This window comes from Geotrypetes seraphini, chromosome 17 (assembly GCF_902459505.1).
Source record: "Geotrypetes seraphini chromosome 17, aGeoSer1.1, whole genome shotgun sequence".
Classification (NCBI taxonomy): Eukaryota; Metazoa; Chordata; class Amphibia; order Gymnophiona; family Dermophiidae; genus Geotrypetes; species Geotrypetes seraphini.
The window spans coordinates 35,130,072-35,157,680 of NC_047100.1; the positions used below are offsets into that span (position 1 = coordinate 35,130,072).

At 44.1% G+C, this 27,609-nt stretch overlaps 2 protein-coding genes across 4 annotated transcripts in view; one reads left to right on the plus strand and one right to left on the minus strand.

Moving 5' to 3' along the window:
* Nucleotides 1-26,581, minus strand: part of IPPK (inositol-pentakisphosphate 2-kinase) — a 235,871-nt gene extending 209,290 nt beyond the window's left edge. The window contains exons 1-2 of the mRNA XM_033926759.1: nucleotides 26,468-26,581; nucleotides 25,454-25,670 (exon numbers count right to left, since the gene is read on the minus strand). The gene's annotated coding sequence lies outside the window, so the exon portion shown is untranslated. The remainder of the gene's footprint in view (nucleotides 1-25,453; nucleotides 25,671-26,467) is intronic.
* The window catches only part of ATRIP (ATR interacting protein), a 35,350-nt gene continuing 34,311 nt past the window's right edge, over nucleotides 26,571-27,609 (plus strand). The window contains exon 1 of one of the 3 annotated variants that reach the window (XM_033926755.1): nucleotides 26,571-26,738. The gene's annotated coding sequence lies outside the window, so the exon portion shown is untranslated. The other 2 variants (XM_033926756.1, XM_033926753.1) reach the window with 2 other exon arrangements.

The window sequence follows — 27,609 nt, forward strand, 5'->3', positions numbered from 1 at the left end:
AAAACTGCACCGACAACTCACCAATTTGTTGACTTCGACCACAAATTACAAAACCTTCAAAAAAGAAACAAAAACCCTACTCTTCAAAAATTTCATAAAACCAATATAACACAACCAAACATGTTCCGAATTGCCAACTACTCCTTAACAAATGAGAAAATGTTCTAACCATTCTTTAAGTACTTCTTAATATCATAACAATTCTTATGTAATCCGCCTTGAACCGCAAGGTAAAGGCGGAATAGAAATCACTAATGTAATGTAATATTCTCTCACACATCCAATACATTGTTATGTAATATGAAGAGGGTAATTTTATAAGACATTTCTGCATGTAAAATAGTGTTTTATGCACTAAATCAGCTTTTATACAGTTGCTCAGGCACATACATCCTGTATATGTATCAGTTTGTTTAACTTCAATTGGAGGCGTTCCTAGTTTAACTTCAATTGAAGGTGTTTATCCTAGTTTCCTCTAACAGGTGTGAAATCTAGTAAACAGGATATACCGGTAAATCCCAAAGTGATCAGACTCCACAGGTGACCCTTGAGGGGAGGAATACTGGCCTAGTGCCTAATCCTCAGGAAGCCTAGTTGTAGAGGCTCAGCATTAAAAATAGTTTTCACAGCAACCTGTGAACTGCATATATAATTTGCTTGAGAGAGCTGTTGACTAAAAGGCTGCTTTGGATCTGTTTAGGACCTTTTTGAGAGTTTGGGGAGTAGTAAGTGGAAGAGATGCCTGGAAAACTCTTAAAGTCAGGCCAAGTGTGCTATATTTCATGGGGGTGAATCCTCTCACCCTAACTGAAAAGCGCTCCTTGAGGAGAGACTTTATGCTGAGGATTTTCTTAGAGATCAGACTCCACAGGTGACCCTAGAAAGAGCAGGGGTCTCAAAGTCCCTCCTTGAGGGCCGCAATCCAGTCGGGTTTTCAGGATTTCCCCAAAGAATATGCATTGAAAGCAGTGCATGCACATAGATCTCATGCATATTCATTGGGGAAATCCTGAAAACTCGATTGGATTGCGGCCCTCAAGGAGGGACTTTGAGACCCCCTGCCCTAGAGGGAGTGTGCTAGATGTGGTGTATTTAGATTTTAGAAAAGCCTTTGACAGTGTTCCACACAGACGTCTAATAAATAAACAGAGTGTTCTTGGGATGGATCCCAAAGTGACGGGTTGGGTCAACAGAAGGTAGTGGTCAATGAAGATCACTTTGAGGAAAGGGATGTTACCAGTCGTGTGCCTCAAGATTCTGATCTTGGGCCTATTCTTTTTAACATTTTTTATAAACAATATTGCTGAAGGGTTATCAGGAAAATTGTTTCTTTGTGGATCATACCAAAATCTGCAATAGAACAGACATCCTGGAGGGTGTGAATAACATGAAGAAAGACCTAGCGAAGTTTGAAGAATGGTCCGAAATTTGGAAGCTACAATTTAATGCTAACAAATGCAAGGTCATGCATTTTTGCTGCAAAAACCCAAAGAACCACTACAGTTTAGGGGGTGAAGAACTTATGTGCACCATAGAACAATGTGATTTGGGTGTGATTGTATGTGATGATCTTAAGGTGGTCAAACAGATTGAAAAGTTGATGGTGAAAGCTAGGATGCTAGGGTGCATAGGAAGAAGTATGGCTAGTAGGAAAAAGGATGCATTGATGCCCCTGTATAAGACTCTGGTGAGACCTTATTTAAAATATTGTGTACAATTCTGGAGACCGCACCTTAAAAAAGATACAAAAAGGATAGAGTCGGTGCAGAGGAAAGCTACTAAAATGGTGCGTGGTCTTTATCATAAGGCATATGGGGACAGACTTAAAGATCTCAGGAAAAACAGGAAAGATATGATAGAGATGTTTACCTAAGTGTAAATGCGCATGAGTCAAATCTCTTTCATTTGAAAGGAAGCTCTGGAATGAGAGGGCATAGGATGAAGTTAAGAAATGATAGTTTCAGGAGTAATCTAAGGAAATACTTTTTTACAGAAAGGGTGGTCGATATGTGGAACAGTCTCCCGGAAGAAGTGGTGGAGACAGAGACTGTCTGAATTCAAGAAGGCATGAGATAGGCACATGGGATCTCTTAGAGCAGGGGTGCCCAACACGTCGATCGCGATCAACCAGTAGCTCAGGAAGGCAACGCGAGTCGATCGTGGAGCCCAACCCGGGCTCCGTGATAGACTCGTGTTGCCGTCCTGATCTACCGGGCCAATCAGCCTTCCTCTCCAGTGTTCTCTCTAGGGCCCTTTAGCTGGGCGGTCCGCCCAGCTGTCATCTGCTGCTGCCGCCGCTGAACATTAAAAAAACACAAAAAAAACCAGCTTGGAGATTTCAGCCCGTAGCGAACTAATGCTCCGTGGCTCTAACGTGTGCGTGCCAGCTTCCCTTCTCTTCCCTCCGAAACCGGATATTATATCCGGGGGGGGGGGAGAAGGGAAGCCGGCACGCACATGTTGAGAGCCCTGAAGCAAGCGTTCGCTACGGGCTAAGGCGGGAGACATGTTAGTGAAGCATTTCCTCTTCTTGCTGCCGGGTCCTGCCTACTTTCTGTTTCCGCGAAGGCAGGACCCGGCAGCATTTTCCCCAACAGCTCCTCGCGATGCTGGTCGGCCGAAGCAGGGAGAGGTTGGGGCTGCATCGGCTTTTGGGCATGTTATTGGCGTCGGCTTTCGGGCCTGTTATTGGTGGCGGTTTGGGTCCTGGTCCCCGATCGCAGTGGCAGTGTCTTGGGGGAGGGCAGGGAGAAAGAAAGAAAAAGGGCAGGCAGGGAGACAGAAGGAAAGAAGAGAAACAGAAGAAAAGGAAAGGGAGGCAGAGAGAAAGAAAGGGCAGGGAGAGAGGAAGGAAAAGTTGGGGGAGGGAATGAGATGTGGAGGAGAGGAAGCATACAGGCTAAAAGGGAAGAAAGATTGGATGCACAGTCAGAAGAAGAAAATGCAACCAGAGACTCATGAAATCACCAGACAAGGTAGGAAAAATGATTTTATTTTAAATTTAGTGATCAAAATGTGTCTGAATTTATATCTGCTGTCTATATTTTACACTAAGGTCCCCTTTTACTAAACCGCAATAGAGTTTTTTAGCGCAGGGAGCCTATGAGCGTCGAGAGCAGCACTGGGCATTCAGCGCAGCTACCTGCGCTCTAAAAACTGCTATCGTGGTTTAGTAAAAAGGGAGTGGGTATATTTGTCTATTTTTGTATGGTTGTTACTGAGGTGATAGTGCTTAGAGTCATCTGCTTTGACCTCTTTGAAAAACCCTGGAATAGGAATGATAATTAACATTTTCTATGCGTACAGTGTGCGTTGTGTTTTTTAAAAATTTTATTGTTGGTAGATCATTTTGACTTGGTCATTTTAAAAGTAGCTCGCAAGCCCAAAAAGTGTGGGCACCCCTGTCTTAGAGAGAGGAAAAGATAATGGTTACGGCGGATGGGCAGACTAGATGGGCCATTTGGCCTTTATCTGCCATCATGCTTCTATAAGCTACAAAAAAGGCTTCAAACATGAAGACCTCTATTACAGGTATTCAATCTTAGGCGTTATCGTCAATGATAAACTTTCGTTTCACAACCATATTAGTAATACAGTTAAAATATGCTTTTACAAACTACGTATGATACGCTCTATCTCCAAATTTCTCGAGCCCAAATCTATTAATATATTAATTCACTCTCTTATCATAGCCAGACTCGATTATTGTAACTCTCTTCTAATCAACATTACACAAAAGGAAAAAAGACGTCTCCAAATAATACAAAACACGGCCGTCAAACTCATTCATAACGGTAAAAAATATGATCATGTCACCCCTCTACTGATCAACTCCCATTGGCTCCCGATTAGTCACCGCATTACTTTCAAAATATTACTTTTAGTATTTAAAACTTTAATCTTCAAAGAACCTCAATTTATTGACAGAATGCTCATTCCCCATAATACTTCCCGGTCCCTTCGTTCGACATCACAAAATCTCCTAACGGTCCCTTCATTGAAAATCATAGGTATTAGAAGACAGGATATGTTCTCAGTAATGGCCCCCCAACTGTGGAACTCACTTCCCCAGTATATAGAGAGGAAAAACACCTTAACCAATTAAAAAAATTTATTAAAAGTTATCTTTTTAAAGAAGCATTTAATATCTAATTTTAGACGAAGATTTTTGGCTCAGTCTTTTACCTATCCTATTGTTTTTTCCTTGTTTTTATCTTTTTTTTCTTAAGCCAAGAACATGTAACTTTGCCCCTCTATTCCTCATGTTTCGTGTTTGACTTAGATCTGTAAGTTTGAAGTTATTTCGTTTAAATTATATAACACTATTTTATGTAGTTGTAAATCGCTTAGCAACTTGAATAAGCGATTCATCAAATACTAATAAAAACTTGAAACTTGAAAGAAATTCTTCCAGGCATGTTCTCCAGAGTCAATAGCTCTTTCTGTTGCCAAAAATCACTTTCATCTTGGTGCAACGCTTTGAGTTTACAACATGTGAAAAGAGACTGGAATATGAACAATTGCATTTTAATGTGCTTTATCTTTTCATGTTTCTAAGTTATTTAAAATTTTTGTTATACATTATTATTATATTGTATTATATTTTACTGCCTTTCAATATTGTAATTTAACCAGAGCATCTATTGGCGTGTCAAAATACCGCAATGTATCTTCAGGAAATACCCAAATCTTTCTTCAGGAAGAGCAGTGTTCACTTAAAAAAAAAAAAGAAGGTAAAATTATACTGCTTTGTCATATATTTATTGATTGATTTAATTATTTAAAAAAATCTCTATTCCGTTTAAGACCTAAGTGGATTACAACAAAGCATACATAACCTATCACATTGGTAAGATATCAGTACATCACAAATATTAAAACTACTACAGGACTGTTCTATCCTTAAAACTAAAACAAGATTATAATTCAGAGTCTGCCACATAAATCTACTCCAAAGGTCATCCAATCTAAGAAAATGTGTTACAAAATAAATGTGTTTTTAACAGAGTTTTAAAATATTTCAAGTTATTACAGTCTTAAAGAACATGAGAGCGCGTTCCATAGTTGTGGGCCAGCCACCAAAATAGCTGTTGACCATGTTTTCATATAATGTATCTTATTCACTGATTCAATGGATAATCTCATTGCTGACTCTGATCACAAGGATCGAGTTGGCAAGTATTTTCTTCAGAATTTGAGTCAGAAACCAAGGCGCTGCACCATAGACCACTTGATGAATAATTGTCAAGATTTTATACTCAGTCGAAAAGAAACCGGAAAGCAATGTATTTAACACAATCTGAGCTCTAGAATGTTGCTACTTATAATTTTAAAGTGTTTGAGGCTTGTGCAGATGAGGACAGAGCTTGCAGGAACGGGGCAGGGACAGGAAAAGAACTCACCAGGACAGAAAAGGACGGGATATTCTCACACATGGGTGACGTCACCGACAGAGCTCTGGTACGGACACTTGAAAAGTGAATCGCAACTTTAAGTTTTAGAAAGTTCGCGATCAGCCCGCCCGACGTAGGTGCACAGTCCCTCATTTAAGATAAGCCAGCTAAGAAGCCAACCAGGGAAGGTGGGTGAGTTGTGAGAATATCTGCTTACTGTTCCTAGATAACATCTGTTACGGTAAGTAACTGTCCTTTATCACAGGACAAGCAGGCAGCATATTCTCACACATGGGTGACCTCCAAGCATACTAGACTGGGATGGTGGGAGAGTTGGCTTTTAAGAGAATAAATTTTGTAATACAGGCTGGCCAAAGTGCCCTTCCCGTCTGGAGAAAGACTCTAGACAATAATGCCAGGTGAATGTATGAACTGAGGACCAGGTGGCAGCTTTACAGATTTCCTCAATAGGAGTAGATCTAAGGAAAGCTACAAAAGCTGCCATAGCTCAGACTTTGTGAGCTGTGACACGACTTTCCAGGCACAGTCCAGTCTAAGCATAGCAGAACGATATACAAGCTGCTACCCAGTTGGAAATCGTTCTCTTGGAAACAGGATGCCCCAACAAAAAGTTGAGATGTTCTATGTGGCTTTGTCCTGTCGATGTAATAAGCCAAAGCACGTTTACAGTCCAGAGTGTGCAGCACTGTTTCTCCAGCATGAGAATAAGGCTTAGGGAAAAAAAATGAAAGAACAATCGACTGATTGAGATGAAACTCTATAACCACTTTCGGTAGAAACTTAGGATGCATGCATAGAATCACTTTATCATGGTAAAAAACTGTGAAGGGTGGGTCTGCCACCTACGCTTGCAACTCATTGACCCTCCTGGCAGAGGTGAGAGAAATGAGAAAGACAACTTTCCAGGTGAGAAACTTGAGATGAGCAGTGGCCATTGATTCAAATGGAGGCTTCATTAATCTGGAAAGAACCACATTAAGGTTCCAGATCACTTGAGGAGGTTTGAGAGGTGGTTTCACATTGAAAAGTCATTTCATGAATCTGGAGACCAAAGGATGAGCAGTAAGAGATTTACCCCCAACTGGCATGTGAAAAGCTGTAATAGCACTGAGATGGACTCTGATAGATGTAGATTTAAGTCCAGAATCAGACAGATGAAGTAGATAATCTAACACCAATTCCACTGACAAGGATGTTGGATCATGATGATGAAGGAGACACCGGGAAGAAAATCGAGTCCATTTTTGTTGATAACATTGTTGAGTGGCTGGCTTCCTGGAGGTGTCAATAATATCGCGAACAGGCTGAGAAAGAAGTAATTCATATGAATTCAGCCCGAGAGAAACCAAGCTGTCATGTGTAATGACTGCAGGTTGGGATGTAGAAGAGATCCTTGATTCTGAGTAAGCAGAGTAGGAAAGATTGGTAGAGGAATTGGCACCCTGGTGCTGAGCTGAAGTAGAAGGGCGAACCAATGCTGCTGGGTCCACCGAGGAGCAATGAGAATCATGGTGGCTGACTCTTGTTTGAGTTTGAACAGTCTTCAACAGGAGAGAAATTGGAGGGAATGCATATAGAAACAGGCCCGTCCAATCCAGGAGAAATGCATCGGCTTCCAGACAGTGAGGAGAGTAAAGTCTGGAGCAAAACTGGGGCAACTTGTGATTGTGGGGAGTTGCAAATAAGTCAACCTGAGGAGTGCCCCATTGAGTAAAGATGAGATAGGGAGTCGCAGAGTTGAGAGTCCATTCATGAGGCTGAAGAATTTTGCTGAGGTTATCTGCCAGGGAATTCTTCTCCCCTTGAATGTAGACAGCCTTTAAAAAAATGTTGCAAGCTGTCGTCCAAAGCCAGATTTTATGAGCCTCCTGATAACAGAAAAAAGCTCGTGCCTCCTTGCTTGTTTATGTAGTACATCGCCACTTGATTGTCTGTGCGAAGGAGGAAGACTTGAGGACTAAAGAAGAGGTGCTGGGAAGCTTTGAGAGTATATCGCTCTGAGCTCAAGGAAATTGATGTGAAACTTCCACTCCCTGGCAGACCTTGTGTTTGAAGGCCCTCCAGGTGTGCCTCCCAGGCACAAGGAGATGCATCCATCGTTATCATCGTTATCCTCCCTCTCTGATTATTCTAGTCCTCTAAATTTCCTCTTCATCCTTCCCTCCTCTGGAGTTTCTTTCTACCCTAACTCCTGTTAACCGTGTCGAGCTTTGCAAATGTAGAGATGATGCGGTATACAAACCTAAGGTTTAGTTTAGTTTAGTTAGTGAAAAAGAAGACCTCTGGATAGATTGGAGGAGGTCATCCACCATTGAAGCGACTGCTGAAGAGATGTGACAGAAATATGTTGTGAAAGACGATCTGTCGCTTGAGACCACTGAGAAGCAAGGGCCCACTGAGTAATGCAAAGATGTAGTCTTGCTAGCGAAGTTACATGAATTGTGGAAGCCATGTGGCCGAGGAGAACCATCATGCACCTCGCAGAGACGGTGTGCACCTTCAACATCTGTTGACAGAGGATGAGAAGAGTGTTCAGTGAGTCTCACGTCTATAGTGTGTAAACTCATGGAAACACTGATCAAACAGAATCTTGACACAATCCTAGACGAAGAAAAACTGCGTGATCCACACCAACACGGGTTCACCCAGGGCAGATCCTGCCAATCTAATCTGATTAGCTTTTTTGACTGGGTTACTAGACAACTGGACGCCGGAGAGTCACTGGACGTGGTATATTTGGACTTCAGTAAAGCATTTGATAGCGTCCCTCATCGAAGATTACTGAACAAGCTGAAATCGATAGGATTAGGAGACACTCTAACTACATGGGTTGGGGATTGGCTGAGCGGTAGACTTCAGAAGGTGGTGGTGAACGGTACCCCATCCGAAGCATCGGACGTGATCAGTGGAGTGCCGCAGGGCTCGGTCCTGGGCCCGATTCTATTTAACTTATTCATAAGAGATATGACGCAAGGACTTAGAGGAAGGGTATCACTGTTCGCCGACGACGCCAAACTTTGCAACATAGTAGGCAAAAGCTTATTACCTGATAATATGACACACGACCTACTGTTGCTGGAACTATGGTCAACTACTTGGCAGCTAGGCTTCAATGCTAAAAAATGCAAGATAATGCATCTGGGTAAGAGAAACCCGCGTAGAACTTATGTACTAAATGGTGAGACCTTGGTTAGGACCACGGCGGAACGCGACCTAGGGGTGATCATTAGTGAGGACATGAAGGTTGTCAATCAAGTGGAGAAGGCTTCCTCCAGGGCAAGACAAATGATGGGGTGTATCCGCAGAGGTTTTGTCAGCAGGAGACCTGAAGTTATGATGCCGTTGTACAGAGCCATGGTGAGGCCTCACTTGGAGTACTGTGTTCAGTTTTGGAGACCACACTACCGAAAGGACGTGCTGAGGATCGAGTCGGTTCAGCGAACGGCCACCAGGATGGTCTTGGGGCTCAAGGATCTCACGTATGAAGAAAGATTTAAAAAATTGCGGCTGTACTCACTTGAGGAAAGAAGAGAATGGGGAGATATGATTGAAACATATAAGTACATCACGGGACACATCGAGTCAGAAGATGATATCTTCTGGCTCATGGGACCCTCGACCACCAGAGGGCATCCGCTGAAAATCAGGGGAGGGAAGTTTCATGGCGACTCCAGGAAGTACTTCTTCACCGAAAGAGTAGTGGATCATTGGAACAGACTCCCACTCCAGGTGATAAAGGCCAGCAGTGTGACGGATTTTAAGAGAAAATGGGATACTCACGTGGGATCTTTAAGGGAGTAAATTCAGGGGAGGGGATACTTGGAATGGGCAGACTTGGTGGGCTATAGCCCTTTTCTGCTGCTTTTTTCTATGTTTCAGTCGCTTTTGGAGGGAGAAATGCCCTCATTAGAATAGTATCGAGGATAGCCCCAATGAACTGAAGACATTGAGTCGGAACTAGGTGAGATTTGGGGAAATTGACTTCGAATCCCAAAACTTGTAGGAAGGCAATGGTCTGAGATGTTGCCAGAGCCACCTCCTGAAATGACACAGCTTTGATCAACCAGTCGTCCAGGTAAGGAAAGACTTGAAGACTGTGGGATCGGAGAGATGCGGCCACAACAATCAGACACTTCGTGAAGACTCTGGGAGAAGACGCCAGGCCGAAAGTAAGAACCTTGAATTGGTAATGACATCCAGTTACCTGAAACCGAAGGTACTTGCGGGAAGCCTGATGAATTGGTATATGCGTGTAAGCTTCTTTGAGATCCAGAGAGCCATAGCCAGTCGTTCTGATCCAGAAGTGGATAAAGAAGGGCAAGGGAGAGCATCCGGAATTTCTCTTTGACTAGAAATTTGTTGAGATCTCTGAGATCCAGAATGGGTCGTATAACTCCGGTCTTTTTCAGGATTAAAAAATACTGGGAGTAGAATCCCTGACTTTGCTGATTTAAAGGAACCTCTTCGATGGCATTGAGAAGGAACATAAGAACATAAGAACATAAGAAGTTGCCTCCGCTGAGGCAGACCAGAGGTCCATCTCGCCCAGCGGTCCGCTCCCGCGGCGGCCCATCAGGCCCATTGCCTGAGCAATGGTCCCAGACTATCCCTATAACCTACCGCTACTCTTATCTGTACCCTTCAATTCCTTTATCCTCTAGGAACCTATCCAAACCTTCTTTGAAGCCTTGTAACGTGCTCCGGCCTATCACAGCCTCCGGAAGCGCGTTCCATGTGTCCACCACCCTCTGGGTGAAAAAGAACTTTCTGGCATTTGTTTTAAACCTGTCTCCTTTTAATTTTTCCGAGTGCCCCCTTGTACTTGTGGTTCCCCGTAATCTGAAAAATCTGTCCCTGTCTACTTTTTCTATACCCTTCAGGATCTTGAAGGTTTCTATCATGTCTCCTCTAAGTCTCCGCTTTTCCAGGGAGAACAGCCCCAGCTTTTTCAGTCTGTCAGTATATGAGAGGTTTTCCATACCTCTTATCAGTTTAGTTGCTCTTCTCTGGACTCCCTCAAGTACCGCCATGTCCTTTTTGAGGTACGGCGACCAATATTGGACACAGTACTCCAGATGCGGTCGCACCATTGCACGATACAGTGGCAGGATGACCTCCTTTGTCCTGGTCGTGATACCCTTCTTAATGATACCCAACATTTTGTTTGCTTTTCTTGAGGCTGTGGCGCACTGTGCCGACGCCTTCAAAGACGTGTCCACCATCACTCCCAGGTCTCTTTCAAGGTTACTTACCCCTAGCAGTGATCCTCCCATTTTGTAGCTGAACATCGGGTTCTTTTTCCCTACATGCATGACCTTGCATTTCCCTACATTAAAGTTCATTTGCCATTTTTTGGCCCATTCTTCTAGCGTCGTTAGGTCCCTTTGCAGATCTTCGCAGTCTTCCATGGTTTCAACCCTGCGGTAGAGTTTGGTGTCATCCGCAAATTTAATAACTTCGCAATTTGTTCCCGCCTCCAGGTCATTAATAAATATATTGAACAGGAGCGGTCCCAGCACCGACCCCTGCGGAACTCCGCTCGTGACCCCATGCCAGTCTGAGTAATGGCCCTTCACTCCAACCCTCTGTTTCCTGTCTGCCAGCCAGTTTTTGATCCATCGGTGGACCTCCCCTTGCACCCCGTGTCTCCACAGCTTTTTAAGCAGTCTTTCGTGCGGTACCTTGTCAAAGGCTTTTTGAAAGTCAAGGTAAATGATGTCAATGGATTCCCCTTTATCCACCTGTCTGTTTACCCCCTCAAAGAAGTACAATAAGTTTGTGAGGCATGACCTACCCTTGCAGAAGCCGTGCTGGCTCGACTTTAGCTGTCCATTGTTTTCTATGTGTTCACAGATACTGTCCTTAATCAGTGCTTCCATCATTTTTCCCGGGACCGAGGTCAAGCTCACCGGCCTGTAGTTCCCTGGGTCCCCCCTTGAACCCTTCTTGAAGATGGGTGTGACATTTGCAATTTTCCAATCCTCCGGGATCTCTCCAGTTTTTAAGGATAGGTTACATATTTGGCGAAGTGGCTCTGCTATTACGTTCCTTAGTTCCTTGAGTACCCTTGGGTGAATGCCGTCCGGACCTGGCGATTTGTCGCTCTTTAGTCTGTCTATCTGCCTGAGGACATCCTCTTGGCTTACCTCTAGTTGGACCAGCTTTTCATCCCGATCCCCATTTACGATGTCCTCCGGTTCCGGAATATTGGATGTATCCTCCCTCGTGAAGACTGACGTGAAGAACTTATTTAACCTGTCTGCTATCTCTTTTTCCTCTTTTACCACTCCTTTTTTGTCTCCATCATCCAATGGCCCCACTTCTTCCCTTGCCGGTTGCTTCCCCTTCACATATCTGAAGAACGATTTGAAGTTTGTTGCTTCCCCCGCCAGTCTCTCCTCATATTCCCTTTTAGCTTTTTTAACCACACGATGACACTCCCTTTGGTGTTCTTTGTGTTCCTTTTGGTTGTCCTTTGTTTGGTCCTTTTTCCATTTTTTGAACGATGCTTTCTTGTCACTTATCGCCTTTTTCACTGCAGTTGTTATCCACGCTGGGTTTTTTGTTCGGTTTTTTTTGCACCCCTTCCTGAATCTGGGGATGTACAGGTTCTGTGCCTCTTGCACCGTGCCCTTGAGTAGGGACCAGGCTTTTTCTACAGACTCCATCTTCCTTTCGCTACCATTGAGTTTCTTTCCCACCAGTTTCCTCATGCCATCATAATTCCCTTTTTTGTAGTTGAGTGCTGTCGCTGTGGATCTTTTCACCTTTGATGGTCCAATTTCCAGCTTGCACTGGATCATGTTGTGATCGCTGTTTCCTAGGGGTTCTAGTACCGCCACCTCCTTTGCAGGTCCCCCTAGCCCATTGAGGATTAGGTCGAGAGTTGCATCCCCCCGTGTTGGTTCCGTGACCAGCTGTTCCATGAAACAGTCCCTCGTGGTTTCCAGGAATTTGGTCTCCCTTGTGCAGTTTGAGTGTCCAATACTCCAGTCTATCCCAGGGTAGTTGAAGTCTCCCATCACCATCACGCTTCCGCTTTTGCATATCTGCCTCAGCTCAGCCTCCAGGTCCTGGTCAAGTGCTTCCGTTTGTCCAGGTGGGCGATAGTACAGGCCCAATTTTATGTCTGCTCCAGCTCCTCCAGGTAGCTTAATCCATAGTGATTCCAAGTCGTCCGCCCTTACTGTTGTTTCTATCCTGGTTGAAGGTATGGAGTCCTTTATATAAAGCGCTATTCCTCCACCCTTCTTGTGTGTCCTGTCCCTCCTGTAGAGTTTGTACCCTGGTATGGCCACATCCCATTTGTTGTCGTCAGTCCACCACGTTTCTGTGACTCCTATTATGTCCAGGTCCTTTGTACTGGCTATGACTTCTAGTTCTCCCATTTTGGCTCTTAGGCTCCTAGCATTAGTGTATAGGCAATTTAAGTCCTGGTTGTTTGCCTTCTCCGCTGGTTTTCCTCGTGGTTTGGCGCCCCTGCCAACCTCCTCATTGGTTGCCAGCCCCGGAGCTTTGTTGTGTTCATCCCCATCCTGCGGTGTGTCTATGTTGTCCTCAGCCTGCTCCCCCATGTTTGGATGACCCTCTGGCTCCTGTTGCTCTCTCTTAATTCTGCTTGCTAGGTTCGTTTGTGCATTGGCTCCCTGCATTGCGTCCTTGTGTCCTTTTCCCAAAAGTTCCCTCTCAGTCCCGAGCCCTCTTTTACAAATTTCTGGTTCAGTATCCTTGTTTGATACTTTGGTCCGATGTGTCGAGGTCAGGTCGACTGTCGGCTTTCCCCTTCTCCTCAGTTTAAAGCTAAGTCTATGCTGCTCTGGACGTTGCGTGCCAGCAACCTCGTCCCAGCCGTGCTCAGGTGCAGTCCGTCCCTCCTGTAGAGCTTGTTCTTCCCCAAAAAAGTTGTCCAGTTCCGTACAAAGTGGAAACTCTCCTCTTCGCACCATCTCCTCAGCCAACCGTTTACTGCTTGCAGCTCGGTCTGTCTCTTAGCATCTGCCCTCGGTACTGGCAGGATCTCCGAGAAGGCTATCCTCCTTGTCCTCAGCTTCAGTTTCCTCCCCAGGATCCTGAACTGCTCAGTTAGTGTAGTCCTGTTGTAGCTCCTCCTGCTGATGTCGTTGGTTCCAACGTGGATTATCACCGCTGTCTCCTCTGTTTCAGCTCCGTCCAGGATTCTCTCTATTCTGTCAATGACGTCCTTCGTTCTCGCCCCCGGGAGACATGTCACTAGTCGGTCCTCTCTCCCTCCTGCTATGTGACTGTCCACTTCTCTCAGGATTGAGTCTCCCACTACAATTGCAGACTTCCCCTTCCTTGGTTGTCTCTCTGGTCTCAGGTCCGTGTCGCGATCCGTTAGAATTTCCTCTGGGTTCGGTTGGGTCACTATCTCCTCTGTCTGTCCAGCTCCTCCGCAAGGTCCTACTCTCATGGCGTCTTGTGGATTCTGTCCAATTGTTGGTTCCATTCCGATGTGCTGTTTGTCCTGAGCCGCCACCATCCTGCAGGCCTCCTCGATGAATTTCTCGAGCTCTCTTACTTGCTCCGTGACGTGACTCTCTCCGGTGGTATCCTCCGTTGTCCAGCATGGTTCCTCTAAGGTGCACAGTCCTTCCAGCTCCTGGACCCTGGCCTGCAGTCTCCCGACCTCCTTCCTCAGGCTATCCAGTTCCTGACATCGACCGCATATGTACGCCTGCCTCCCGGAGGGGAGGTAGTCATACATATGACACTCGATGCAGTACACTGGGTAGCTCCGCTGGGTTCCTGCAGCCTCCATTTCTTTTTCCCTGCTCCTTTGGTTCCTCGGTGTGTATGAGTGGTGTCCGGCGTGCAGCTAGCTGAAAGGGTAGAGAGAGAAGAGAGTAATGAGAGAGAAAAAAAGATTTTTGCTGCTGCTGCTGTCTGGGCTCCTTCTCAAGGCTCCTTCGCAAAGGCGCTCGATGTAACCTCTGACGCGGGTGGGGGTGGGCGGAGCTAACTCTCGCCGCAACCCCGGTCTAACAGCCTGCTCTGGCTGTTTCCTCCTGCCTTCCCCTCTGCCTCTCCGCTCCTGAAAGAGAAGAAAACAAAAACAAAAACGCTGCCGAGGTTTACCTCGTGTCCTGGCTCCCTTCTTCTTATAGGGGGAGCCCGGGCCCGATGTAACCTCTGACGCGGGTGGGGGTGGGCGGAGCTAACTCTCGCCGCAACCCCGGTCTAACAGCCTGCTCTGGCTGTTTCCTCCTGCCTTCCCCTCTGCCTCTCCGCTCCTGAAAGAGAAGAAAACAAAAACAAAAACGCTGCCGAGGTTTACCTCGTGTCCTGGCTCCCTTCTTCTTATAGGGGGAGCCCGGGCCCGATGTAACCTCTGACGCGGGTGGGGGTGGGCGGAGCTAACTCTCGCCGCAACCCCGGTCTAACAGCCTGCTCTGGCTGTTTCCTCCTGCCTTCCCCTCTGCCTCTCCGCTCCTGAAAGAGAAGAAAACAAAAACAAAAACGCTGCCGAGGAAGAGGGATTGAATCTCCTGAATGAGAGAAGACTGTATCGGGTCCAAAATAGACTCTCTTGGAGGATGATCCGGAGATAAGGTATGAAAATGGAGCGCATATCCCTGACGAACGAAGTATAGAACCCAGAGATCTGTGGTGATGAGCTCCCAACAATTTATGTAATGCGGAAGCTGCCGTCTGATCGGCTGAGGTAGCAGTTGGAGAATGGGAACTGTAGCTATGCTCCTAAGGAACATGTCAAAAAGGCTGTTTGGGCTTTTTTGAGCAGCCTTTTGTTTAGGTTGCTGACATGGTTGCTGCTTCTGCTTCCTAGGCTGAGAAGGGCAGGAGGAGCAGGCTTAGCCAAAAACCTGCGCTGGTACGAAGAAGCTGGCTTGAAGGTACGGAGCGGTTGAGGCTTCTTCTTTGGTTTAACCAAAGTATCCTATCTGATCTCATGAGCAGATAGCATTTGAGTAATCATATCCATGGACCAAAAGGCTCATCTCCTGGACAGGGAGCATTGGCCAAGCAATCCTAGTGATTTACATCAAGTTCAGAAACACGAAGCCAGGCAAGGCGCCTCATGGCCACCGACATGGCCGCTGCTCATGATGTAAGTTCAAAAGAATCATAAGTGGTGAGAACCATATATTTTCGCAATTGAAAAGTCGACGCAATAAGTTATTGGAATCTCGATTGCTTATGAGATGAAATATACTTTTGAAAAGATGCAAGTTGTTTGACCAAATATTTCAGGTAAAACGAAAAATGGAAATTATAATTACCAGCTCTGTTGGCCAATATTGCATTCTGGTAAAGACGCTTACCAAACTTGTCCATTGCTCTACCTTCTCTGCCAGGAGTTACAGATGCATAGACACTAGCCCTCGACAATTTCTTTAGAATGGATTCAACCACTAAAGATTCATGAAAGAGCTGTGGTTTAGCAAAACCTGGAATAGGAACCACCCTATGCAAAGAGTCCAATTTTTTAGGAGCCACTGGAATTGGGAAAGTCGTCTCAAGGTTCTTACAGAAAGTCTCTCGTAGAATATCATGGAGCGGGAGCTTCAGGTCTTTAGGAGGCTGATCATAATCTAGAGCCTCCAAGAACTCCTTACTATGCTTGGAATCCGCTTCTAGCAGGATGGAAAGATCTTACGACATCTGATGGAGAAATTTAGAAAAAGAAGACCGCTCAGACAAAGCAGAAGGTCTTTGAGGCTAATCTGAACCGGAAGAGTCCTCATCTCAAATAGAAAGTGTTTCCTGTTCTGAGTCTCCAAATAAATCCGAATCCTGTATGGAATGAGGACGGTGTGGAAGACTCGGTGTCGAAGCCTCGAAATGCTTGGTCTTATGAGAGTGCTTCCAGTATCGCACGAATGGTGCCTTGTAGATGGATCAATCGACTCCCGTGTTGATGGTCTCTGCACCAATGGAGCATCAGAATGAGGTATGGTCTGTGTTGTTCGCTGCTCAGACTGAACTGCCTGGAAAGTCAATGTCGACACATTGGGCTGGATAGCCGGTGTTGACGTGACCATAATTTGAGTCAGCACCAACATTTGAAAATGCTCACTCAGTTCCTCTTGAAGGAAATCGTCAATCTTTTGCTTGAGGGAGAGCGCCGGTAACATTGGTGCTGCGCGCCGGTCCGGTGATGAAGAGGCCGATGTCGAGTCACTCACCAAAATCAGGTCCGGGCACTTACGGGACTTTTTGAGGTTGGCATGATTCAACTCAATGCCACTTTGACCTGAGTCCCAGATGGGGTAGGGCAAACATGCCCACGGGGTACTGAAATTTGGCCCGCCAGACAATTTCCAATTTCCCCTAAAGCTGGCCCACTGGTACAAGCGCCGCATCATTTGTAGATTCACACTGCATCATCTGTAGGTTCACGCAGCCTGCAGTAGCCTCAGCTGCACGTTTTCTGAGGTGCAGTCCTGCCCCTCCTCTGAGGGAACATGCAGCTGAGGCTACGGCGGCCTGCTAGGATCACTACTGCCAACAAGCGATCCTCTGCAGGTTGCGTGAACCTACACATGATGCGGCGTGAACCTTCAGAGTCAGGTCCCAAACAGACCTGCAGCTGAGAAAAGGTATTTTGGGGCTGGTATTCTTAGGAAGTTATAATTTAGTCGGGCAAAAATCAAAACAAAATTGTATATAAATATTCAATATAAAAGCGTTAAAAGGTATCATATTAAATAAGCTTGACATAGTTCATGTGCTCCCACCATTAGTTAATGTATAAGCCAGTATTCTTTACATTGACAAGTATAGTATAGCTAATATCCGTTCGTCAATGTCTTTTCAATCTCAAAAGAGTTCTCCTCACTACCTTATACCCGACTAAAAGACGCCGCGGCCATCTTGGTAGATCAGAAACACTTTAGTATCGGGATGGTCACATAAAAAAGAAAAGGGTGAGCATATGGTTACTGTTATTATTACATAATCTATGGCTGCCTATAAGTAAGAATATATGGGGATTTTAGTGATACTGTCTTCTTTCATTTGTGTAGGGGACTTAATCTTGAAAAAGCCTTGGTGGCGAAACATGTCGATTTGACAGGTCCCTGATCCGATCATACTAAAGAAACAACGTCTTTTTAAGATAAGTTATTTCACTTCAATATTTATGAAAATATAGAAAATAAGCACTAGCACTTTATAATAAAAATAACAAAAAAACTGTTTTAAGTGGGCGAATGAAGAAGCCACAGCCGAAGTCATAGCCAAAAAGACTTTTATATCGCCAGAATGGAGGCGAATAAATGGCATGTCTGACGCCCCAGAAAGGTAGTGAGGAGAACTCTTTTGAGATTGAAAAGACATTGACCCACCATTAGTTAAGCACAAGTCTTTTCATCATTTACCCCAAAGTAAGTGAATAATTATGCAATATTAAATAATGAACTTATCTGAGCTCAGTTAACAGTTAACGTGAACTCTCAGGCCTTGAGTATGCGCACATGCTCAAGGCCCAGCACAGGAGGCAGATCTTCAGGCACCGGCACCAACGCACAGGACATGCTGATGCCGGTGCCACTGCGGAGGCTACAACAAAGTAAGAAGAGGGTTCGGGTGGGTTGGGGGGACCACAGGTCGCGGCGGGGGGGGGGGGGTGCCCGATGGCGGTGGGGGGATGCCAGATTGCGGGGGGGAGGGTGCCGGTTCGCGAGGGGGGCGCTCGCAAATCGAGGCACGCTCGGTTTCCGAGGCGCCGATTTTGCGAATGTTTTGCTTGTCTTGCAAAACACTCGCAAACAGGTGCACTCGTAAACCGAGGTACCACTGTATATTTTTTAATTTTCTATTCCTTTCCTAATAATTTCTATAATTCTTTTTGCGTGCCGAGCATAAAATTTCAACGCTCTGCCCATGATGAAACCTAGATCTTTTTCTTGCTAATGCGGCATATAGCATCATGTAGTTATATTCCCTTTGCACATCACTTGGCACTTGTTTACGTTTCATCTGCCATTTGGATGCCCACTTTCTAGTCTTCCAAGATCATCCTGAAATTTCTCACAATCTGTAATTTAACAACTTTGAAAAATTTTGTGTCATCCTGAGGGAGGTGGTAGAGAGGAAAATGGTGATAGAGTTCAAAAAGGCGTGGGATGAACACAGAGGATCTCTAATCAGAAGATAATGGTATATATTGAAGAACTAAGGCCAGTTCTGGGCAGACTTGCACGGTCTGTGTCACGTATATGGCCATTCAATTGACGATGGGCTGGGATGGTTTAGATGAGCTGGAGTGAGCTTCGACAGAGACTCCAGTAGATGCACAATACTGGGCAGAGCTCTGGGTTTCTGGCCCAGAAATATCTATGAAAAAGAACAATTTAAATTAAATTATAGAGTGTATGTTTGGGCAGTCTGGATGGACCATTCTTTATCTGCCGTCATTTACTATGTTAATATATTACTATGATGACCTCGCTCATCATTCCCATTTCTAGATGATTTATACATATTTTAAAAAGGACCAGTCTTTGTACAAATCCCTGTGGCACTTTACTATTCACCTCTTCCATTGAGAGAATTAGCCATTTAAATCTACTCTGTTTTCTATCTTTTAGCCAGTTCCCAAACCACAATAGAACACACTGCCTTCCACAGCTTCTTAATATCCTCAGGAATCTCTCATGAGAGACTGACAAAAGCTTTCTGAAAAGCCTTTTTATATAATAAACTCCATTACAACAAACCAGTCATGTCACCCAAGGTAGATCTTTCAAAATGTTATTTGTTAGAGCAATCAAACTCCATTGCCTTAATCCCTCTGTAATAAAGAAAGTTAAGAGCCTGCTCATTTGTCATAAGGAGTGACAACTGTAATTCTCAGATTTCTATAAGACAAATGCAGTGCAAACATCATTATTATACATGATGTACTAAACATATATTAACAAGTAACCATATCATAGTATTTAATAATGCAGCCTTCTATGACATGTTTGTTAAAATGCTGTACAAATAATAACTGAGCTCTGGGTGTTACTTCCTGCTGACCTCAGACAGTTGGTATGGCAGTCAAGGAATACACCTCATCTGACTAAGATATCACAAGTCCATACAGTGGGAGAAGCCATCCCTGTAAGCCACACACAGGCCAATTTTATGATCAATCTTCAAAAATTTGTTCACTCTCATGGGATGTTGGATGTAGCATTTGCTACTGTGTATGTTTGCACCAATACTTTAGCAGCTGACTCTTTGGCCTATAGAGAAACAGATATTCAATAAATCATATGCCAGTACTTTCTAGTGTTGGTCAGGACCCAATCAAATTTAACATTTTTGCCAATGTTTACAGTACAACATGTCATGCTTTCATGCACTAGAGTTTGTTCAGTCACCTCTTTCATAACAAAAGAATGGTGAATTCCTGTTCCCTGTAGCAATTTATAATGGCAAAGTCACCTGTTTCAACATGTCAGCAACATAAGCAACTGGCCAGTAAAAGTGCTGAGAGCATGTGAATGATTTCTTAAGGGAATGAATAGTTCTGATCTGTGCAATACTTTTTTCAAGCATGAAGACACAACTTTGAGATTTTAAGAGAATAAAAGCTTAAGCTTTATGTAATAGATGATATTCCAAGAGATTTCATATTACATTTTTTCTATCTAGAAGCTTTGAAAATTTCATACATTTTCAAAATGACTGTTGTTTCTCTCTCCAAGACCAATTATCTAGTCTATATATTAAATTGCAAATCAAATAGACCTTCTCCCCTTCTAACTCACTGGAAAAATCTATTTATAGGTGAATGAGAAATGAAATTAAAGGTTTTGACCAGTAGATTTGAAAATCATAGTCATTTTGATCAGGGTGTAAAGGTGAAGGAAAAATACTCCGCCCTTACTGCACAATCTAATATAATAAAGCCCTAAGCGCGCATGCGCACTTCCACCTGCGTGCTACCGTTTTCCGTGCGCTGTAGGGACCCGCAGGTAGGAGTGCTCATGCCCACGCAGCAACAGAAAGAAGAGGCCGTACAGCACTGCGGCTTCGGAGTGTGAATTGGCCAGGGTGACATCAGCAGGGGCCGGACCGGAGCTGGAAGGGAGAGGAGCTGCTCTTCTCCCCTCCCGCAACGGACTTTACTTCCTGGCTCCCAGGCTGGGCCCGCGTAAAAAACCCCAAAACCTCCAGAGCTCGCTTCGGGTCCGGCAGGGGCTGCGGGTCCTCAAACCTTCCGATTCAAGCAGCATCTGCAGCACTCTACACATGCTGCTTCGGGGCCTTCTACTGCCCTGATTTGCTGGGGACTGCAGGAAGGGAAGGGGGGGTGGTAAGGGACTAAGGGAGCCGGCCAGACCGCGGAAAGGAAAAGGGGGGTAGGGGAAACGCTGCTGCTGCACAGGGAAGTGATGTGGGGGGAGGGAAATGGAGGGGGAGGGAATGCTGCTGTGGCTGCTGCACAGGGAAGTGGTGGGAGAGAAATGCTGCTGCATAGGAGGCAGGGAGAGAGACAGATAGATAGAAAGAAAAGAAGAAAGACACAGGGGCAGGGAGAGACACAGAAAGAAAGACTGACAAAGGGGGCTAGGGAGAGAGACAGACAGCGGGAGGGAGGGAGAGACAGAAATAAAGACACACATACACATATTCTAGCACCCGTTAATGTAATGGGCTAAAATACTAGTTATTTATATAAATAATTTCAAAAAAGGCTAAATATGTGAAAAACACATAGAAGTAACACACACACACATATCACAACATGGTTCAAAATATTATCCTCTACAATAAGGGCCAAGTTCAGTAAATAGCGCTCTAACCTTAACTTTTTTTTTTTTTTTTTATTTCTTTATTCTTTTTCAAACTTACATCAAGTGCACAAAAAGAACAACATGAAATACTATTGTATAACACTTGAACATCATACATTATATTCTTAATATGTAAATTAATTAAAAACCCTCTCCCCTCCCATCTTTCTATACAATCATTAAAACTATCATATTCCTTCAAAATTTCAATTTTGCTACATCTTATCTTCCAATCTCCCCACCCCCCTATGTATATTATCAAAGAAAAATGATGCCTATTCACTACAAAAATCAACCATCGGTCTCCATATCTTTAAAAATTTTTTATAACTTCCTTTCTGTATTGCAATTGCTCTTTCCATCTTGTAAATATACTAACCTTAACTTTTACAAAAGCGTGGAAGAGATTTTTAGCGCTGGCCAAAGTGCTGAATTCTCTGCACTGCTCCAATGGTCATAGAGTTCCTAAACACCTCTTCCACGCTTTTGTAAAAAAGGGGGAGAGGGTAAATTAGGTGCCCCCACCAAAAATTAATTGGCATTCAATGCTATTCTATAATGGATACTCATTATAGAATAGCATGTGGCCCTGATTCTATAATTTAGGCACTAATAAAGGCACCGATTCTATAAAACTTAGATGCCCATTATAGAATCTCACTTAGCAGCACTTAAGCGTGCTTAGGCAGCGCTCAGCACGCTTAGGCATCCCCAATTTGTGCTAGGGATTTTTATGCCTAAAGTTAGGCACCGATATCAGACCCTATTGGCACCTGATTCACCTGAAAACACCCACAATCCTCCTCTAATCATGCACTTTTGGGCTAGGCGTCTACTTTTTTTAGAATTAAGTTTTCCCGAGTTAGACGCCTTAATAAATCCAAAGGCCTACTAAAAAGTTGGCTCTTTAAGGATGCCTTTAACTGACCCATTTAAAATCATATGACCTCATTCTGGAATTTATCTGGACAAGGAACACTGTTAAGCAGAAATTAAGTGGGTAACGTTTCCTAACCTTTTGTCTCCTTACCTATCCTTTTTCATTTATTTTGGAATTGTATTTAATCCTATTTTCTTTAACCCCCTCCTTCTCAATTGCATTTTTATGTCATAATTGTTTTTAATGTCCTGTTGTTGGATTTTTTTATTTTTCCTATTTTTAATCTTTGTAAATCACATTGGATTTGGATATTGCGATTATATCAAATATCTTTCAATTAATTCCAAATAAAGCCGCTTGTGAGGTGTTGAGTGCCAATATAGGCACAAACTAAGTCTATTGTGCCTATATCGGTGTTTAACTTTAGGCAGACTTTATAGAATTAGGGCCTGCATGCCAATTTCAACACCCAAATTTGGGTGCCAGAACTTACAGCCTGGTGTAATTCTTGGTGCCCAATTTGAGTGCACATCCCTGGCATTCTATAACAGGCCCCGATTTGCACCTTTCATGGCCACACTAGTTTTTGGGCCGAGTGCTATAGGATTTAGGAGTACATTGTTCTGGAATAGAATGTAGTAAAATGTACACCCGGTTCCTTGGCAATGTAATTGGGTGCTTCACTACTGGAAATGAATGGTAACCAGTCCCTTAACCACAGAAAGTCATACAAAACCACGGACTGAGATATACTTGGTCATGGAATGAACCCCAGAAGAAGCCAGAGTGGCGAAACGGGTCCCGTCGGGCCGATAGTTCGAGCACAGCTGATAAGCGACTCGTTAAAAAAGATAAGTGTCGCTTTAGTTTGCATATACACTAATAGCAAACTAATAAGTTTTAAAAGCATTGAAAAATATTTAAAAAAATACGGTTTGAAGCCAATGAATTGAAAAAGTGCCTACCTGTATCAGGTTGCTGTTTTAATTATTCAGCAATCACAGGTTACTGAGGGCTTCATTCCATGACCAAGTATATCTCAGTCCGTGGTTTTGTATGACTTAATGTAATTGGGTGCACATTTTGGAACAGTGCCCAATTTTGGGCACCATATATACAATTTGGAGACAAATCTACATACAACCAAATTATTTCCAGTCGGCAGGTACAGACATTTCTTAGCCTGAAAGCTTTAGGAGTCATGTCTTAGTAAATTCACAAAAAGCAAAGTAGTCCTGACATAATCTTAATTCTTTTGGGGCTGAATTCTACAACTTTGGTCTACACCAGTGATTCCCAAATGTTTTACAATAGCGGAACCCTAAACTAATTTTTCATACACCGAGAACCCTTCCCCTGCCCCATCCATCTTCTGCTCCCCTTTCTCTTCTCCCATCCGAGTCCCATCTCTCTTCCTTCCTGCCCTCTACTAGGGTCCAGCATCTTGGGTTTCTCTCATCCTTCCCTCCCCAGGTCCAATGTCTCTCCCTCTCTCTTCCCTCCCTCCTACCACCTCACCCTCAATTAGGCATCTCCCCTTCTCTCCCAGACGATCCCCTTGATGCAGCCTCTTCATCCTCCTTGATTACCTCGTGCCTCTTTGGAGAGGTCTACCTTTAATGTAGATCAGCCAAAAAGATCTGTGCCCATGCTGCCTGAGCAGTGGGGAAGTTGGTGGCATGCTTCAGCCACCACTCCCTACCATGCTAAACTGAGTATGGGAGGGAGTGCTGGTGTGGGCATTTGAAGCACTCCATCGATTTCCTTGCTTGCAGAATCCCAGAAAAGAGCTTGCAGAACCCAGTTTGGGAATCACTATCTTCACAAACTTAATATCTTTGGAGGGGGGCACAAATCAAAGTATCCTGGATAAACAAAAGGGTCTTGCTAGCAAATACTTTTTTTGAATTTGTTCTGAAGCTTTTCAGGGTAAGATTTAAAGCTTTAAAAAGTAATGTCAGGGTCAACCAAACTACTAAGCATCATCAGGTGATTGCCTAGGGCAGCAACTTCAGGAGGAGTGAGGGGGAGGCATCAAAGAACAACTGGAGCAGAATCGAAAAAACAGGTCCTAACAAGCACATAAACTAAAAAAAAAATCACAAGAGGTACTTTTACCATGAAGGGATGGATGGCAATTTCTAAATAGATTATTTTGGGAGGGGCAGATGGAATAGGGATTGTTGGGATCCAAAATAGAGAATGACACAAGGCCAGAATTTTCCCCATCCCCGCGGGAGTTCATTTTCCCATCCCTGTGAGTTCTTTTCCTGTTCTTGCCCCATTCCTGCAAGCTCTGTTCTCATCTGCACAAGCCTCAAACAGTTTAAAATCATAAGTGTTCGAGGCTTGTGCAGTTATGGCAGAGCTTACAGGAACGGGACAAGGACAGCAACAAAACTCACAGGGATGGGACGGGGAAATTGAGTTCCTGTGGGGACGGGGACAAATTTGTCCCTGTGTCATTCTCTAATCCAAAACCCCTCAAAGATAATTGGAGAAGACACAAGGATAAAGATTTGCCTAGCAGAGTGCTTAACCAATGTAGCTTGCGCAGCGCAGGTTAAAACCTAAGCTCTAGCTAAATTTCTGTGGCAATGTGCTGTATATATTGCAACAAGTGAAGGTCTTTTTACAAGCAACTTTGAAGAAAATGATAGATCAAGGCTTCTGATAACTAAAGCATACACAATTTATAAATTGTGTATGCTTTAGTTATAGGTAAACAATAGCACTCTCTTCCCCACTACAGCACATTTTACATGTATTCTAGTGAGGAAGAGGGTACAATAAGGGTTGGAGTAAATGGTGCCAAATTTGGATGCCTGAAAAAAAAAAAAAATCAGCGCAGAGCACTGGGTTGAGTGCCATTTATAGAATAGCACTTAGAACCCATTCCCACACCCACATTTAAGTGCTGGTATTTATATCAGCTGAAACCTTCAGTGTTTGGTTTGAGAAACAAGGGTAGGGCTAGTAATTTAGAAGTGAGAAAGTCTCTACCGCATATACCATGTTTTCTCATACAATGCTCTTCCATACTAGGTCATATTGTTTGCCACCTTTATTCTACTATACTATACACCACACTATGTCTGCCGTGCTACAATCTCTCATACCATGTTTATTACAAATGTGGCTTTTCCATGTCTCCCACACTATGTTTCATCATGCATACATTTTTTGACAAGTCGTGTCATACTATGTTAGTCATGCTTCATAATACTGTTTCTCATGTTATGTCTCACCCTACCTTGTTTTGTCACATAATGTTTTTACCATGCTTGGTGTCAATATCTTCAGATATGACTGTGGTGGTGGTGTACTGAGCACATCATATACGACATATAATTAGTTTAAGTTGAGATAATAAATAAATAAGACCTGACCTGAAGTATTGCCTTCGATTGTGGTATAGCGGCACTAGAAAAGGTTCAAAGAAGAGCGACCAAGATGGTAAAGGGGATGCAACTCCTCTCGGATGAGACACAGGAACTAACACTGGCCTTCTGATATTTACACGCAGTGGTCATTCTTGCTGCAGAGATTGGGCATACGCATTTCATCATCCACCTCTCTCTTGTTTTCATTTAATTTCTGTCAGAGCTGAAAATCCAAGTTTGAAAAGATAAAGAAGATCCAAATGGTGACAAATTGCTTTGTTGCTCGTTGGGATAACTACTGTAGTGCATAACAAAAAAAAATTTAAACCTAAAATGCCTTTTTTGCCATTAGTTTTCAAGGCTACAACGATGCCCGTGTTGGCTGCTGCATCTTTTTTTTAAATTCTTTATTCATTTTTTCATCTTACATCAAATGTATAAATATTAAACATTTGACACTGAATGCATCAGTTAAATTTCTGTCCTTTATTACAGTGGTTCCCAACCCTGTCCTGGAGGACCACCGGGCCACTCGGGTTTTCAGGCTAGCCCTAATGAATATGCATGAGAGAGATTTGCATAGAATGGAGGTGCCAGGCATGCAAATCAGCTCCATGCATATTCATTAGGGCTAGCCTGAAAACCCGATTGGCCTGGTGGTCCTCCAGGGCAGGGTTGGGAACCAGTGCTTTATAACATAAATACAGAAACTTTAATCCCTTCCCATATCCCATTCAATCAAATATTCTTTTGTTTTGAACTAAACATTTAATAAAATTCAAATTCCCCCCCTCCCAATCCTCTCATTCGCAATTGTACTTATAATGCAAAATGGTATCTGTTCATTGCAATGTTTCCACACACAGACGCTCGCGACACTGACAGACTCTTGCGCGCGCCACATGATTGGCAGCTATTCCACCGTATCCTTATGAGGGGAATTGGAACGAAATAAAGTCAACTTCTAGAAAGAAACCAACTTCAGGAACGTCTGCTGGCCGCGCGCTGTGAGAGACTCACCGCGTCGCCTTTCCCGCCTCAGTTCGTCCAGATTGACGGCGGCAGCGGCCAAACGCGGCCGCAAGCCCGCCCCCGGACCTGGAAGTGACGTCAGAGGAGGGGGCCCTGAGCCGCCGAGACGCGGGGCGCGCGCCCTCGCCCTGGCTTTTGCCGCCGCCGCAGCGGTCAGAAACGGCGGCGGGGGGTGTCGCGGCGCCGTTCCGACGCCTGGGCCTTAAGTAGGATGGAGCCGTTTGCTTAAAAAGTAGGGCCCCGCTTTCGTTTGCAGCAGGTATTTGGGGCGGCCTCATCCTTTTCCTGGGAGCAAAGGCTGAGGGGCTGAACCTTCGGGCACTTGGAGGACACAGATTTGGGAGAAGCAACATTAGATCAGACGTTTTTAGTTAGAAAAAAGACCCTTTTTTACTGTTGGAAAGGTGCCGGAAGCTAGGTATGTTTTTGATAAAGATTAGGGGGTCGTTGGTCCAATTTATATTGGGGGGGGGATTACACAGTCCCCTACCCTTTTACACTGCTTTGTTTTTGATTGTAATGAAAGGAACTGTAGGACTTAGGACTGCAAAAACAGCTTTACTGAATATGTACAGTCCTCATTGTATCTTCTCTGAACTGTTTGTGGTACTGCGGTATATAAAATAAAGTTATTGTTATTATTATTATTATTATAACGTGTCTCAAGGCATTAGGTGGGTTGCTGAGGAAATATGGCGGTGATACATTTATTTATACTAATGACATCCGGTTACTATTGCTTTGCATGCTAATTTCGTCATCAACACACAGCCATGAAATCAACTTACCATGTCAGCTTCTATGTTGATGGCAGCAAGGGCCCAATTCTATAAACGGCACCAAAATTGGTGTTGGAGCAGCATCAGAGCATTTAGCGCTCTGGCCTGCGGTAGAAAGCTGGGGGGGGGGGGATAAGTTAGGCGCTTAGATAGAAACATGATGGCAAATAAAGGCCAAATGGCCCATCTAATCTGTCCATCCACAGTAACCATTATCTCTTTCTCTCTCTGAGAGATCCCATGTGCCTATCCCAGGCCCTCTTGAATTCAGACACAGTCTCTGCCTCCACCACCTCTTCCAGGAGACTGTTCCACGCATCTACCACCCTTTCTGTAAAAAAGTATTTCCTT